Raw genomic sequence first — 14137 nt, forward strand, 5'->3', positions numbered from 1 at the left:
ATAGGAATTTAATAAATAAATAATATATAAAATAAAAAGCCCCCAAATGGCAGATAAACATAAGATTTAGAAATATGAAGGCAAGTAACAGAAGAAACAGCTGAAAAAAAAAAGTTGAAAGTGGTTATCTCTGGAGTGTGGAAATTAAGGTTGGGTAGCAGTGGGAGAAGAAGGGGCAGGGGATTCCCATTTTCATTATAAACTTTATAGAATTACTTAACTTTTAAAACTATATACCTGAATGATTGTAGGAACCAGCTTCCAAGATGGCCCCCAATGATCCCCACCTCCTGGTATTCATATCCTGGGTAATCCCCTCCCACACTGAATGGAGCTGGCCTGTGTAAACAATAGGATATTGCAAAAATGATAGCATGTTTGAAAGACCTAAACGTAAGAGCTAAAACTATAAAACTCTTCAATGAAAACAAATGGCAAAAAAGCTTCACAGCATTGGATTTGGCAATGATTTCTTGGATATATGCCAAAGCCACAGGCAACAAAAGAAAAAATTAAAAAATTGTTCTTCATCAAAATTAAAAACTTCTGTGCATCAAAGGATACTATCAACAGAGTAAAAATGCAACCTACAGAATGGGAGAAGATATTTTCAAATCATACATCTGATAATCCAAATATATTCAAAATACATACAGAACTCCTAAAACTCCACAACAAAAAGCCAAACTCGATTTAAAAATGGGCCAAGGACCTGAACAGGCATTTTTCTAAAAAAGATACACAAACAGCCAAGAAGCATATGCAAAGATGCTCAACATCATTAATCATGAGGGAAACACAAATGAAAATCCACAATGAGATACCACCTCACACCCATCAGGATGGCTACTATAAAAAAAAAAAGTGTCGGCGAAGATGTGGAGAAACTGAAACCCTTGTGCACTGCTGGTGGAAATGTTAAATGGTATAGCTACTCTGGAAAACAGTATGGAGGTTCCTCAAAAAATTAAAAATAGAATTGCCTTTCTGCTCCAAGAAAACACCAAATGGTGGATGATGCTGGTGTTCCAGGAGACCAGAAGGTGGCCACAGCAGCTCCACAGAGGTATGGGGGGCAGCTTCCGGTGCCAGCGCTGCAGCTACGCTCAGGCTGGAGCCAAGGCCACAGAGCTCGTTGAGGGGAGGCTGAGGACAAGAAGTGGCTCCCTGTCCCTGAGCCAGGCTGCTTGGTCATGGACATGGAGACCAAGTCCCTGGAGGAAATACATCTCTTCTCCTCGTCCGTCACGTAGTCTGAAATCACGGACTTTTTCCTGAGGCTGACCCTAAAGGGCGAGCTTGAAGACTACACCTGTGCAAAAGCAGACCCACGCTGGCCAGCAGACCAGGTTCAAGGCATCTGTTGCCACTAGGGACTACAAGGGCCATGTCAATTTTGGTAAGCGATCCAAGGAGGCAGCCACGGCCGTCCACGGGGCCATTACGCTGGCCAAACTCTCCCCTGTTGCCATGCAGTGAGGCTACTGAGGAAGCAAGATCAGCAAGCCCCACACTGTCCTTTGCAAGGTGACCAGCCACTGTGGCTCTGTGCTGGTATAGCTCATCCCCACCCCAAAGGCACTGGCATTCTCTGGGCTCTTGTGCCCAAGAAGCTGGTGGCCAGTATCAAGCACTAGTACACCTTGTCTGCAGGCTGCACTGCCAGCCTGTGCAACTTCACCACGGCCACCTTTGATGCCATCTCCAAGACTTACAGCTACTCACCTTGACCTCTAGAAAGAGACCATGTTCACCAAGTCTCCCCATCAGGAATTCACTGACCATTTAGTAAAGAGCCATACCAGAGTCTCTGCGAAGAAGACCCAAGCTCCAGCTATGGTCACCACGTAGAGTATTTATACCAGAAAGATAAAGTGAATTAATTAAGCTTGGAAGAAAACAGAATTATCATATGATTCAGCAATTCCACTCTGGGTATATATCCAGAAGAACTGAAAGTAGGGCCATGAACAACTATTTGTACACCTGTTAACAGCAGCATTACTCACAACAGCCAAAAGGCAGAAGCCAGCCAAGTGTCCATCGACAGATGAGTGGATAAACAAAATGTGGTATAGACATACAATGGAACATTATTCAGCCTTAAAAGAAAGGAAATTCTGACACGTTACAACATGGATGAACCTTGAGGACATTGTGCTAAATGAAATAAGCCAGGCAGAAAAGGACACACGTTGTATAATTCCACTCACAGGAGGTACCTAGAGCGGTCAAATTTATAGAGACAGGAAGTGGAAGGATGGTTGCCAGGGGCTGACAGAGAGAGAATGGGGAGTTATTTTTTAATTGGTACAGAGTTTCGGTTTTGCAAGATGAAAAGAGTTCTTGAAGTGGATAGTGGTGATGCACAGTAATGTAATGCACTTAATGCTACTGAACTGTACACTTAAAATGGTAAGTTTTATGTTATGTATATTTTTCCACAATTAAAAAATTAAAAAAAAAAAGACTGTGTATGACTTCTGAGCTAGGTCATAAAAGACGCGTGGCTTTTGTCTTTCTCTTAAGTCACTCATTCTGGGGGAAGCCAGCTGCCATGTCATGAGGACACACAGGCAGCCCTGAGGAGACGTCCATCTGTTGAAGAACTGAGGCCTCCTGCCAATAGCCAGCATGAACTCATCATCCACGTGAGGGTGAGCACCATGGAAGTGGATCCTTTGGCCTCAGGCAAGCCTTCAGATGACTGCAGCCCTTCTGGCTGATATCTTAACTGTCACCTCATGAAAAAGCCTGAGGCAGAACCACACAGTTAAGCTGCTCCTCAATTCCAGACCCACAGAAAATGAGATAATAAATGTTTATTGTTTGGCTGCTAAAGTTTGAGATAATTTATTAGGCAGCAATAGATCACTTATGCAACTATTTAGAAAAATTTGAAAAGGAAAAGAGAAATCAGCTTTAACGCATTATCCTATCAGAGTGGCCTGCTATTCTACCAAAGCATGCGTCAGGGTACGTTATGATGATGGCGTGCTGCTAGATTACAATGCATCTCTTCATTAAAGCCTTAAGAGAGAGATTCTCAACTATTCTGTACTGAGAAAACTTCACAAGAATGTAAAGTGTGATGAGTAGTATATAAAGTATATTTAACTACGTATTTTAATACAGTGTTAACGGCTCTGTTTGGCAGATGAACGCTGAGCTGGTTGCAGCTGGCAGCATGGTGTACAGCAAGGTATATCTGCAACGTGTAAGAGGAGAAATGTGACATCGAGCTGGTGCCAAATACAGATACTGTGTGTTTGTTAGACTATGGAGAAACTTTTCCTCATGAGTATATTAGAGTCTAATCAGGGCAGTAAATAAATAATACCACTCACACAGCCACACAGCCCTGAAGGATGACCAGGTGAGGAGTAAAATTGCAGCAGCTTAATGGACACTGTGAGACATTACTCTACTTTAAAACTGATTCCACCATGTGGAATTCACCTGGTTGAGTACTGTTTTGAGTCTTTTAACTCCTTAAAGTGTGTTGAGGAAAATCCTAGTATGTGGAAGTGTGTTGCAAGTGTAAAACAGGTGACAACTGCTCCCACAGTAGGTTTTTAACCAGCTCAGTGTTAGGGTTCTTGTCTAGAGGCAGCCAAAGCTCAAATCCTAAAGATGGCAAGCACGTTGAGTTGTGGCTGGTTAAAGAAGAAAGTCAACCTAATCCACCTAAATTTTTGTGGTACCCAAGACAGGTATTAGTAAAAGAGCTGCCTAGGTGGAAGTCTGCTCTGTGATTATGAATCTAGATATTTAAATTCATTTGGCATATATTAAATTAGTGGATACTATGTGTCAGATGCCACATTAAGAGATAGGAATATAAAGATGTATAAGTTCGGACTTCTAAGGAGGTGGTAAAGGAAAGACATGAAAATCTGTAATACAATGGAAATGACAGAGCTGCAGGCAAGTAGGCAGCCTCCGTGTGGGATGGCAGTAGAAGGTGCACAGAGTAAGGGTTGGAATTGGGGTTGATCCAGAATGACACAAAGAATTTGTCAGATATGAACGGGGAAGGGAAAGACAATGGAAGTAGTACATATGAAAACCCAGAAATGTTAAAAAAAAAAAACAACCCCAAAACTCAAAAAACTCTGCTGAATTCTTTGGTTGACATTCATTAAAAGGGCAGATAATGGGATAAAATCCCCTTAACATGGCATATCAGGCACTTGAACTTTTCCATCTCATCCTCAACCCTCCCCTACGTGCACGCCATGCTCCCACAATGGTGCACTCAGGCATGCTCTTCCATACCTCCCTGCCTTCACACAAGGCTCTGCGATGCTCACTTAGTTAAAAAACAATAATCCATCCTCTGCAAAGTCTACTCTGGTCTTTCTCTGATAGAGCTTATTCCTCGAGGTCCCAAGATGCCTTTCACTGGCATGTTTTTGGTACTGTGACTATTCTTCACAACGACTATTTCTTACTCACTGGACCAACCATTTAAGGCTGGTCATCATTCTGGTCTCTGTCCGCTCAAAGCCTGGCAATGTCACAGTCATGCAGTGTTTGCTGAATGAACAAATGCATGAAGAAATGAACACTCCTCTCTCTGGAGTAGTCTTATGTTCCACCTGAAGAAGGGAAACTAGAACAAATAACCCTTTGAGAAGTTAGAGGAATCAAATGGAAAATTCATCAGGCTGAGAATTAGAAGTGGGTTCTCATCCTTGCTTTACCACAAGGTAGGCATGAGAATTTGCACAATCCACTTAACTTCTCTAGGTCTCAATTTTTCATACCTGTAAAACTGGGTATGGATAGATGATGTGGACAGGTTTACAGTAATTCTCATTTACAGAGGCAGGCCCTGCAAAAATGCTTTCCTATGTCATTTAATTTTCATTTGCTCCTTAGGACATCCCTAGGAATTAGGCATTTTATCCTCATTTAGGCATAAGTACAGTAGGTTCAAAGAACTTGCCCTAAGCAACATAGCTAGTAAGTGGCTAAAAAGGAGAGGGATCCAAATTGGTCTGCCTCTATAGAATACCTGTTCTCAAACACTAGGTCACAACATTTAAATGTGAGAGCGTAGATATTTTGAAGTAAAAGAATTTGGACCTCCTGAAGCCATATGATAGAACAAAAAAAATGGCAGTGCTTTTTTTATCTACTTTCCTCTGAGAAGGAGATGCCTTAAGGTGATAGGGACAGGGTGAGAGGTACGTGGAAATGCACCAAACAGAGTCTTAAAAGGGGGACCATCCTTTCTGGATGAAAGGTCTGAGCCTAGAGAAAGAAAGAAAATGCAGGATGAGATAAATGGAAAGGGAGGGTTAAAGGGACATAGCCTGGCAGAAAAGCAAGGGAAGGGAGAGGAAAACAGGAAGGGGTGCTGAGCCAAGCTGAGCATGAAGATGGGGGGCTGGACAGGGGGAGGATGATGACGGGGCCAAGTGCTGTTGACGGGCAGAGCGATGGGAAGCGGATGGCCATGCTGAGGAGAGAAGGATCCACCAGCAAGGCAATTCCAGCCAAAACTGGGAAACGGGATGGGATGGCTTTGCTTCTTTAAGAACTGAGGGGGTTAAAAGACAGAGCTCAGCCTGAGCCTGAGAGGAGAAAAAGGGGGAGACTACTAAGAAAAAGAATGACCCCACAGGTCTGAAAGGAAGAACCTGCAGACTGAAAGAGAGGTGATGACAGAGAGTGCCTGGAATGGACCATTTAATGCTTTAAACCTGTGCCAAGCTGAGTAATGTGGGATTGAACTTGTGATTTACCTCAACTCTGGGAGAGATTAGTCTCTGTATCATCAGCAGTGTAAACAAACATTACTATTTTATAGTGATAATAAGTATTATTAATACCGAAAAGACCTAGTCGTGTGTAGTACTTTGTAGTTTACAAAGCGTGTTCATGTAGATGATCTCATTGAACTCCCATGACAATCCGAGCACCCTTGCTTCCCACCTGGCAAAATTAGGCTTAAGTTCAGTCAAATGATTTACCTCCAGTCAGGAAGTCCCAGGTGGACCTGGGATTGGCACCTAGGTCTTCCTGTTCCCGGTCCAGGGTTCTTTGGGTAGGAATAAAACACAGCCTGTGCCTTTAACAGACTTACAGTTCAGGAGATCAAGAACAAAGGCATAGAAGATGATTACTCAGGGGAGTATATACTATACTCAAAAAAGAGTGGAGTTCAGAGGAAGGAGCATATTTGGGGGCAGCTGGAAAAGGTCTGAGCTAACTGTAGACTGGATGGGAGAAAGGGACTACTTAAGCAAAGAAGAAAGGAAGCAGAGAAAGCTCAGAGTGTGGGCTTTAGAGGGGTGCTTTACCTACCCAGTCCTTCCCCCCACCAGCTTAGCAGCTGCAAGTGCAATCATCTAACAAATATTTATGGTTGACATTGCCCTAAATGCTGAGGATCCAGTGGTGCACAAGATCTACATTCAAGAAATTTACTCCAAGTCTGAAAGTATCAGGGTTGCTTGTTGGGGGGTGTCAACTGTTCTTTTGGAAAAGGGAGATGTTCTATTCTCAGAATGATGCTCTAATTCATCAGACAAATGTAGGAGCTCCAGTTTTTCAAAACTTACTATTTTCCCAAATAGAAGAGGACTGTGTTTGCCTCTCCTTTGGCAGGTGATCAGAAAAGATCAGAGCTGAGAAGGGAAAAGGGAGCATTAAAAGTGGCTATTTCACAGCAGAGTCACAGAAAAAAAGAAAAAGAGGGTTGTGTTTAGCACCTTCCTCCACAATTTTATATTTACCCTCCCAACAACCAAGCTCCATTGTGTATACTATGCACATATAGTAAAGAAAAAATGTGATATGGGAACACAGTGAGAGAGTCTGTGAAGTGCTGAAACAGCATACCTGGCAGCTGCTAAAACAAAACTTCAAAGATTTGGCTTCTTTGAAAAGCCATCAGGCAGGACCCCACCCACTCCCCCGGCTAGCCCACAGCTTCCCTGGGAGCTGGTACATGTAACCACTTCCGCATGTTTGGCTCTGTTCCCCAGGGCTATAGCAGCTCTATAAGCCAAGTCAGAACTGCCAGCCAAGCAGGTGGGGGGCTGGGGGCTAGGTAAGTGTAGGGAAGCAAGACCTCTCTCCAGTATCTAGTCATGAGCATATCTCAGAAAATAAAATGGTAACACTAGGATCTGCTTTAAAAGTCCCTTCCTCTCAGCCAGCCCAGCTCTGATTGGTTAGACACTAGTAATTCAGAAGCTCTGAGCTTTTGAGATTCCCAAGGCATTAAAATATGCCCCTCCCAGTACCACAAATTAGTTTAAGAACAGCATCTGTGGTAAATCTCTAGATCTAAACAAAAGAGGCTTGACAGCTACAAAAGAGCCTAAGAGGATAATCAAGAATATGCCTTTCTTTGTACTTCTTTTTTTTTTTTTTTTTTTTTTTCCCCACTGACCAAGTTTGGGTCTCTATCACATCTTTGAATCTTCTGGGACAACCATTTTGTCCTGTGCTGTCCAATATGGGAGCCACAAGCCACATGTGGCTTTTGAGTATTTGAAATGTGGCTAGTATGACTGAGGTACTGAATTTTTCATTTTATTTAATTTTAATTAATTTAAAAATTTAAAATCCACACGTGGCTTGTGGCTACCATGTTGGACAGCACTGATCTAGCCACTTATTCACCAAACATTTACTGAGCACTTTGTACAAGAAAGTGTACGGATATAAAGATGTGTAAGGCTCAGTCTCTGACCCTCAAAAGCTTACAATCTAATATAGGAGGTAAGACAAGTATACAAACAACCATAATATAAAGAGGCGTGGTAATGTGTCATAGCAGAGGTAAACAGATGTTAGAACTTGGAGCAGGGAGATGTTGGCCTGACATTATGCATTTCCCATACTAGCCACCCAGGTAGGGGATGCCAGTACAGTCGTCCCTTGGTATCTACAAGGGATTGGTTCCAGGACCTCCGTGGATACCAAAATCCAACGATGCTGAAGTCCCTTATATAAAATGGCACAGTATATGCATATAACCTACACACATCCTCCCATATACTTTAAATCATCTCTAGATTACTTCTAATACCTAATATAATGTAAATGCTATGTAAACAGTTGCTGGACTATAGCAAATTCAAGTTTTGCTTTTTGGAACTTCCTGAATTTTTTTTTTTCTAAATATTTTGATCCGTGGATGCAGACTGGTGGATACCGAGGGCCGACTATAAGTCTATCAAATAAAGGACAGTCAGGAGAGTGGAACTACTGTAGAGAACACCAAAAATCTGAAACGTCACACATATTCAGTAAACACCATGACTTATTGGTCAACCAATGTTAAAAGGCTGGAGTAAAGAGATAGCCATCCTATACTGGGCTGTTTAAGTACCTTCTAGGAGTGGCTCTCAAGACTCCTGCGGGTTAGGTGGGATGGGGAGAAGGAGGGTGAAAAGAAGGGTCTCTGCCTTTTCCTCTTCTTCCACACCCTGCCTCTTCCAACAGCGCCCCCCCCGCCCCCCAAAATGCAAAGGGTCTTTTGCTTGTAGGGCACTTTCAATCTTGGATAACTAGAAAGAACTGAATAGGGTTCAAAGGAGAAGCAATAAGGACCTGATGACTTGGGAAGGCGGCTGTGTGAGCTCCACCTAGAGGGGTGGGATAGAGAGGGTGGGAGGGAGACGCAAGAGGGAGGAGATATGGGGATATATGTATGCGTATAGCTGATTCACTTTGTTATAAAGCAGAAACTAACACACCATTGTAAAGCAATTATACTCCAATAACGATGTTAAAAAATAAAAAAATAAAAATAAAAAAGGAAAAAAAAAACCTCAGTGGAGAAGAAACAGGGCTTTTTTCTCTAGTGTTCAGATCACTAGGATAGGAAGAGCCACAAAAATTCATTCTCTAGGAATTAAAACTGTGCATTTAGCCAGAGCTTCCTCTGAATTACATCTTTTAGGAACATGAGTCCAGAGGATGAAGAATAGAAGGAAGAGAAAGCCTAATGACATCTGCTTGGGATGTCATCAGGGAAGGTTGCAGAAAGGCTGAGTTGAGCTGAGCCCTGTAGGAGAAAAGGGTTTGAACATGTAAACATACAGGTGAGGAGCAGGGGGTCTGTTCATTCTTTCATTCTTTTACAATATTTGTTCTTTATGTTTAAGTGTCTACTGTTTACCAAGGCACTGGGATACAACAGTGAATAAGACAACTTATACTTTCGTGAAGTAATGACAGTAAACTAACAGGATAAGTGCTACAGAATGGTATAAGGATGTAGTGATGGGAAAATGTACTATTTTTGATCCATAGAGTTTGGCTGGAACTAAATGTGTGAAGAATAAAACTGGAAAGGTAGATTGGGGCCAAATACAGGTATTCACCTTGAAAAGCAGGCCAAGTTATTTTTTGTTTTTGTTTTTGTGGTACATTAGAAGGTCTTTTTATTTCTTCCTTAAAAATTTTGTTTTAATTATCAAAATTAACAAAATATCAACAAAGAAAATCTTTAGAATAAATAAGACAGATGAGAAAGACTTAGCCATGAAAGGTAGAATTGTACCATATTCCCAAGATGTATTCTCCAATTTATCTTTATCAGCAATAAAGTCGGTATTTTGCTATCTTTGATTTTTTTCTATAATTTCTCATTTAGTTGTGGAGGCAAGACCCGGAGACAAGTAGAAAGTATGATTAATGATGCTTCATAAGCCCCCAACATCAATTTCTAGACCTTTTAGTTGTATGAACTGAAAAATCACCTTTACAGTTAGGATGCAGCTTGATTTCAGCTTCTATCACTTAAAACTCAAAGTGTTTTGGGACTTCCCTGGTGGCACAGTGGTTAAGAATAAGCCTGTCAATACAGGGGACACAGGTTCAAGCCCTGGTCTGGGAAGATCCCACATGCCGCGGAGCAACTAAGCTCGTGCGCCACAACTACTGAAGCCCGCACGCCTAGAGCCCGTGCTCTGCAACAAGAGAAGCCACCGCAATGAGAAGCCCGCGCACCGCAATGAAGAGTAGCCCCCCGCCCGCCCGCCGCAGCTAGAGAAAAGCCCGCACACAGCAACAAAGACCCAATGCAGCCAAAAAAAAAAATATAAATAAATAAATAAATTTACAAAAAACCCCACAAAACTCAAAGTGTTTTGACTAATACATTTTATCAGCTGGACTGGTTCCCATTCACTCGCCCTTGAAAATGCCTTAAACACCTTGTACATTATCTCTCTTTTTCTTCCTCTCCTTTTCTGCAGGAGTCTGTAGCCTATATACAATCTAGGACTGTATTTAAACCCTACCTTAAACCCTTCCTCTGCAGAGCCTTAGATTTCCACCCTTCTTTAGTACCTTTTCTGAATTGTGAGCTCCGCTGAGCCCATATGCCCCCCCTTTAATCACTCGCTCTATATTTCACATGCCAAAAATAAGCAAACTTCCAGGGCAGTATTCTCTAGACCGCCCTGCTGAGTGTCAGCTCTAACTTACAGGAGTGTGGAGCACATTTCTTGATCCTCTCATAGATCCTCGCATAGCACGGAGCACAAAGTAAATGTGCAATTACCTCTTGATTGATTAATTTTAGCCTCTCTGCCTACCCAAGCCCCAGCTGCCCTTCCAGAGTCAGCTCACACACCTTTCTTTTCCGTGAAGTTTTTGCCACTTTCTCCAGTCGGAGTGATCAATTTCTCCTCTGAACTTGTACCACTTAACAGCATAATCCTCTTCGTCAACAATTAAGTACATATTGCCTTACAATACTTGCATTAGTAACTTAAATGACTATCAGCTTTCCTCCAGACAGAGAGAGACCCTGTCTATTACCTCCTTCAGAGTCAGCCCCATGCCTTGCATTTAGGAGATATTCAGTAACATGCTAACTTTTTTAGGATAACATTGTTTTAACAACTACCAGATGAAGCCATTTTCCAGCTGGAACATTACTTATTACCAGTTTCACCTTTCTTCTTTTTCAAGTATTTCAATATACTAAATATTTGGTGAAGAAGGTAAAAAAACTCTTCTCTTAGGGTCTTGTATTTCAAATGTCAGTGTTGGGTTCAAGCAGCTAGCAAGGTATTTGAGAACACAAACAATACAGGCAGATATTTTCATCTGCTCAGTTTTCCTTGGTGCAACCCAGTTTCACAAGAACATAATTTGACTTCCTGTAGCCTTTAAGTACAACCTATTTATTACCCCCCCCTTATGGTTTCCTTACCTGTGGTGCCAGAGAGCCTAATTTTCTCATCTAAAGCCTTCTAGATTATAGTCACATTACTGAGATGCACCCACATTTCATTTTCGTCACAGAAAGATAGTAAAACTTCTTTTAAAAAACCAGGCAAAACATGGCATTGATTATTGACTTTGAAGCCAAATTAATACAAGTCTTAGCCTGATAATTCATGAAAGCCAAAAAACACCCCTTTATTGCCTCTGACGCATAAGAATGGTCCAATTAGGACAAGAGTTCTACTGTTACTTGTTACGAACACGTGGGCCTGCCACATGATGTGACATTTTGAATTCCTAAGCTCTCATATATTGCCTCTCTCACTCTAACCCTACTTGCATTTCCCAGAGAACACTTGGCTCCATATTAAAATGTTACCTTTTAAGTTTAGCTTCTCTTATTTTTCCTTAGATTTTAATAGTTTATAATCAAAATTTTAATATATAGATCCTTACTTCACTATAAAAACAAATAATGTAAACCTGAGCATTGTGATTAGGTATAACTGCTTTCGCCACTGTGATACGATATGACAGTGCACGTGAGTGATGGCCAGTTGTATCTGAACTCAGTGGTGTAGCAATACCGTATCCTAAGCAAGTCTAATTTTCTGTTTTTCTCTTTTCTGAAAAGGGAACTAAGAGTTATCAGGAAACTACACCAAAACCAGAACTTACACCAAAATTTTGCTCCTCAAAAGGGCTGCAGGGACGAGAGAACCTGTACTCCTTTTCAGACAGTATGAGTCTATTGTCTTCTTTTATTAAAATATAGATACAGGAAGAGTTTTTTCCTTTTAGCCTCGTAAATCCTAGGACTTTTAAAAAAAAAAAAGCATTGATATTTTAGCTGTACTCGGTCAGTAATATGCTGAGAGTCTTTCAGCAGAAAGATGGGCAGGAGGGTAGGATGAGGTCTTTAGCTAAAGGTTCAGTGAAGCCAGCTGGTCGTCCTAAATTTGTTGAGTCAACATTAAGTGAGCTTTAAAAATGGATCATCGGTGTTTCTCTACAAGAGTCAGAAAGAAAGATATAGTGTTTCTTCACCACTGTGATTCTTTCCAAACTCTTTTAGGGCTGGTAAACAGCTATGTTGGAAAGATAGAAGATGACAGAAAAACCATGTGAGAATTAAACTGAATTATGAATTAAGTAACTCTGATAAAATTTCCTAATTCTAGAAAAGGAGTCTCACTCAGCTTGTACATGGATTTTTGTCACTCAGTCCTCTTAAAACCAAAATAATCATCAATTGTGGATGGATATCAAATTACAAAGTGAACAGCTAAATAAGACAGGGTCTTGCCTCTAACAATGACTCTGTGTGTATGTGTCCGAGTGTGCATGTGTGTGTGTTAATCCTGAGGAAATGTATATAAGGTAGTTTATCTTTAATGCTTTGAGAGGGAGGGGAGAAGGCAAACGAAACTGGAAAAATGCTACACTGGCAAACCACAAAGCAAGCTGCATTTTATTCTGGCTTGCAGATAAGAAAAGATCCCCGTCTTCCACTCCTGATACTAGGCCCAAACATTCCCAAACGTACTTTGCCTAGGCCTTGGTATGATGTCCAGCCAGCGATCTCTGACACATTTCCAAAGTTTACCAACATTCCTTCAACAGGCAGAAGTCCAGTGATTCTGGCCTTGGTACAAACACCTACAGCACTCAGCTCTCTTGGTGAAGGAGGAACTGTAGAGTCTGTCACAGAGCTTGAACTGACACAGAGCATAACCCTTGGGAGGTTATGTGTCTGGCTGAGTGAGAAAAGAAGCAGAGGAATTTCAGATAGAAGTTCAGGCCTTTATCACTCGTGTGCCAGAGAAGCGTTTTTCTCAAGGGGAAGGAGTGGTTAAGAGCTAAGACTCAGGAGGAAGAAGGTCAGGTAAACTTTGTTTTATGGGAAGGAAGGAGGATAAGGAGAGAAATAGCACTTCTACAGAACTCTGAACAAGAAAGAGTTTCTTTTTGTTTTTAGGCCCCCCAAAAGTGGTTTCTTTTTGTGACTGTGCTCTTTGGCTAGAGAGTGTTGTTTATATAACAGGATAAAGTACAAAATTATAAGCTCCAAACTCCTCCAGAGGAAAGCTCTCCCAAAGCTCGACCCCCAGGATGGATGGAAAATATGAGTGTTTACTGGCTGGAACATTGAGCCGCAATGGAAATTTCAACATTCAGAAGAAGATAGCAGAGAGGAAGGGCCTGTTGAGTAGAAAGAAGTCACCCTTCAACAAAGGGGTCAAAGAAAAGGAAGAGTCTCCTGTGGGCCCCGCTCTGATGGCCCTTCCTCAGCTGGAAAGGCTACATCTCTGCGATCCAGCTCCAGGAGTGCACTGCATATGGCTGATGGCCAGTTTCCTCTAAACTAGACACTAAAACACGGAGCGTAGCAATCCCACATCCCAAGCAAGTCCAATTTTAAGTTTCTCCTTTTTTTTTTTTTTTTCCTGGAAAGGGAACTAAGTGGTATCAAGAACCGACACCAAAACCAGGCACTATACTGGCTACTTTCACATGCACAACTCAACTAAATCTTATAACAACTTAATGAGGTAGGTATTATTATCTGCACTTTTAAGCAGATGGGGAAATTGTGGCTCAGAGAAGCTAGGTAACTTGCACAAGGTCATACACTCAGTAAGGCAAACCCTAAAGTCCCTTCTCTTTTCACTACACCCTGCCATCTTCCTAACAGGGGCTGATGGCCTCCTTTCCTATAAAGTTAACATGCTTTTAAAGAAATAGAAGCATTTAAAGGACTAGTTTCAGAATAATTCCCCTAAACAGAGGAAGAAAATGGAAACAAAGCCTTACCATTTTGGTCGCTGAGTAATTTTTGCAGAACTATGGGCTCTCTTTTAAAACCTCACACACTCCTCCTCCGATTCTCTTTTTATTGTGGTTAAAAAAAAAAGTATAACTTTAAATTTAC

At 41.6% G+C, this 14137-nt stretch overlaps 1 protein-coding gene and 1 pseudogene across 11 annotated transcripts in view; one reads left to right on the forward strand and one right to left on the reverse strand.

The window, feature by feature from the left end:
• TTLL5 (tubulin tyrosine ligase like 5) overlaps positions 1-14137 on the reverse strand; it is a 302536-nt gene that overhangs the window by 126540 nt on the left and 161859 nt on the right. The gene's annotated exons all lie outside the window — the stretch shown is intronic.
• On the forward strand, positions 1137-1851 carry LOC137774984 (small ribosomal subunit protein uS5 pseudogene; annotated as a pseudogene).

The sequence above is a fragment of the Eschrichtius robustus genome, chromosome 1, assembly GCF_028021215.1.
Source record: "Eschrichtius robustus isolate mEscRob2 chromosome 1, mEscRob2.pri, whole genome shotgun sequence".
Classification (NCBI taxonomy): domain Eukaryota; kingdom Metazoa; phylum Chordata; class Mammalia; order Artiodactyla; family Eschrichtiidae; genus Eschrichtius; species Eschrichtius robustus.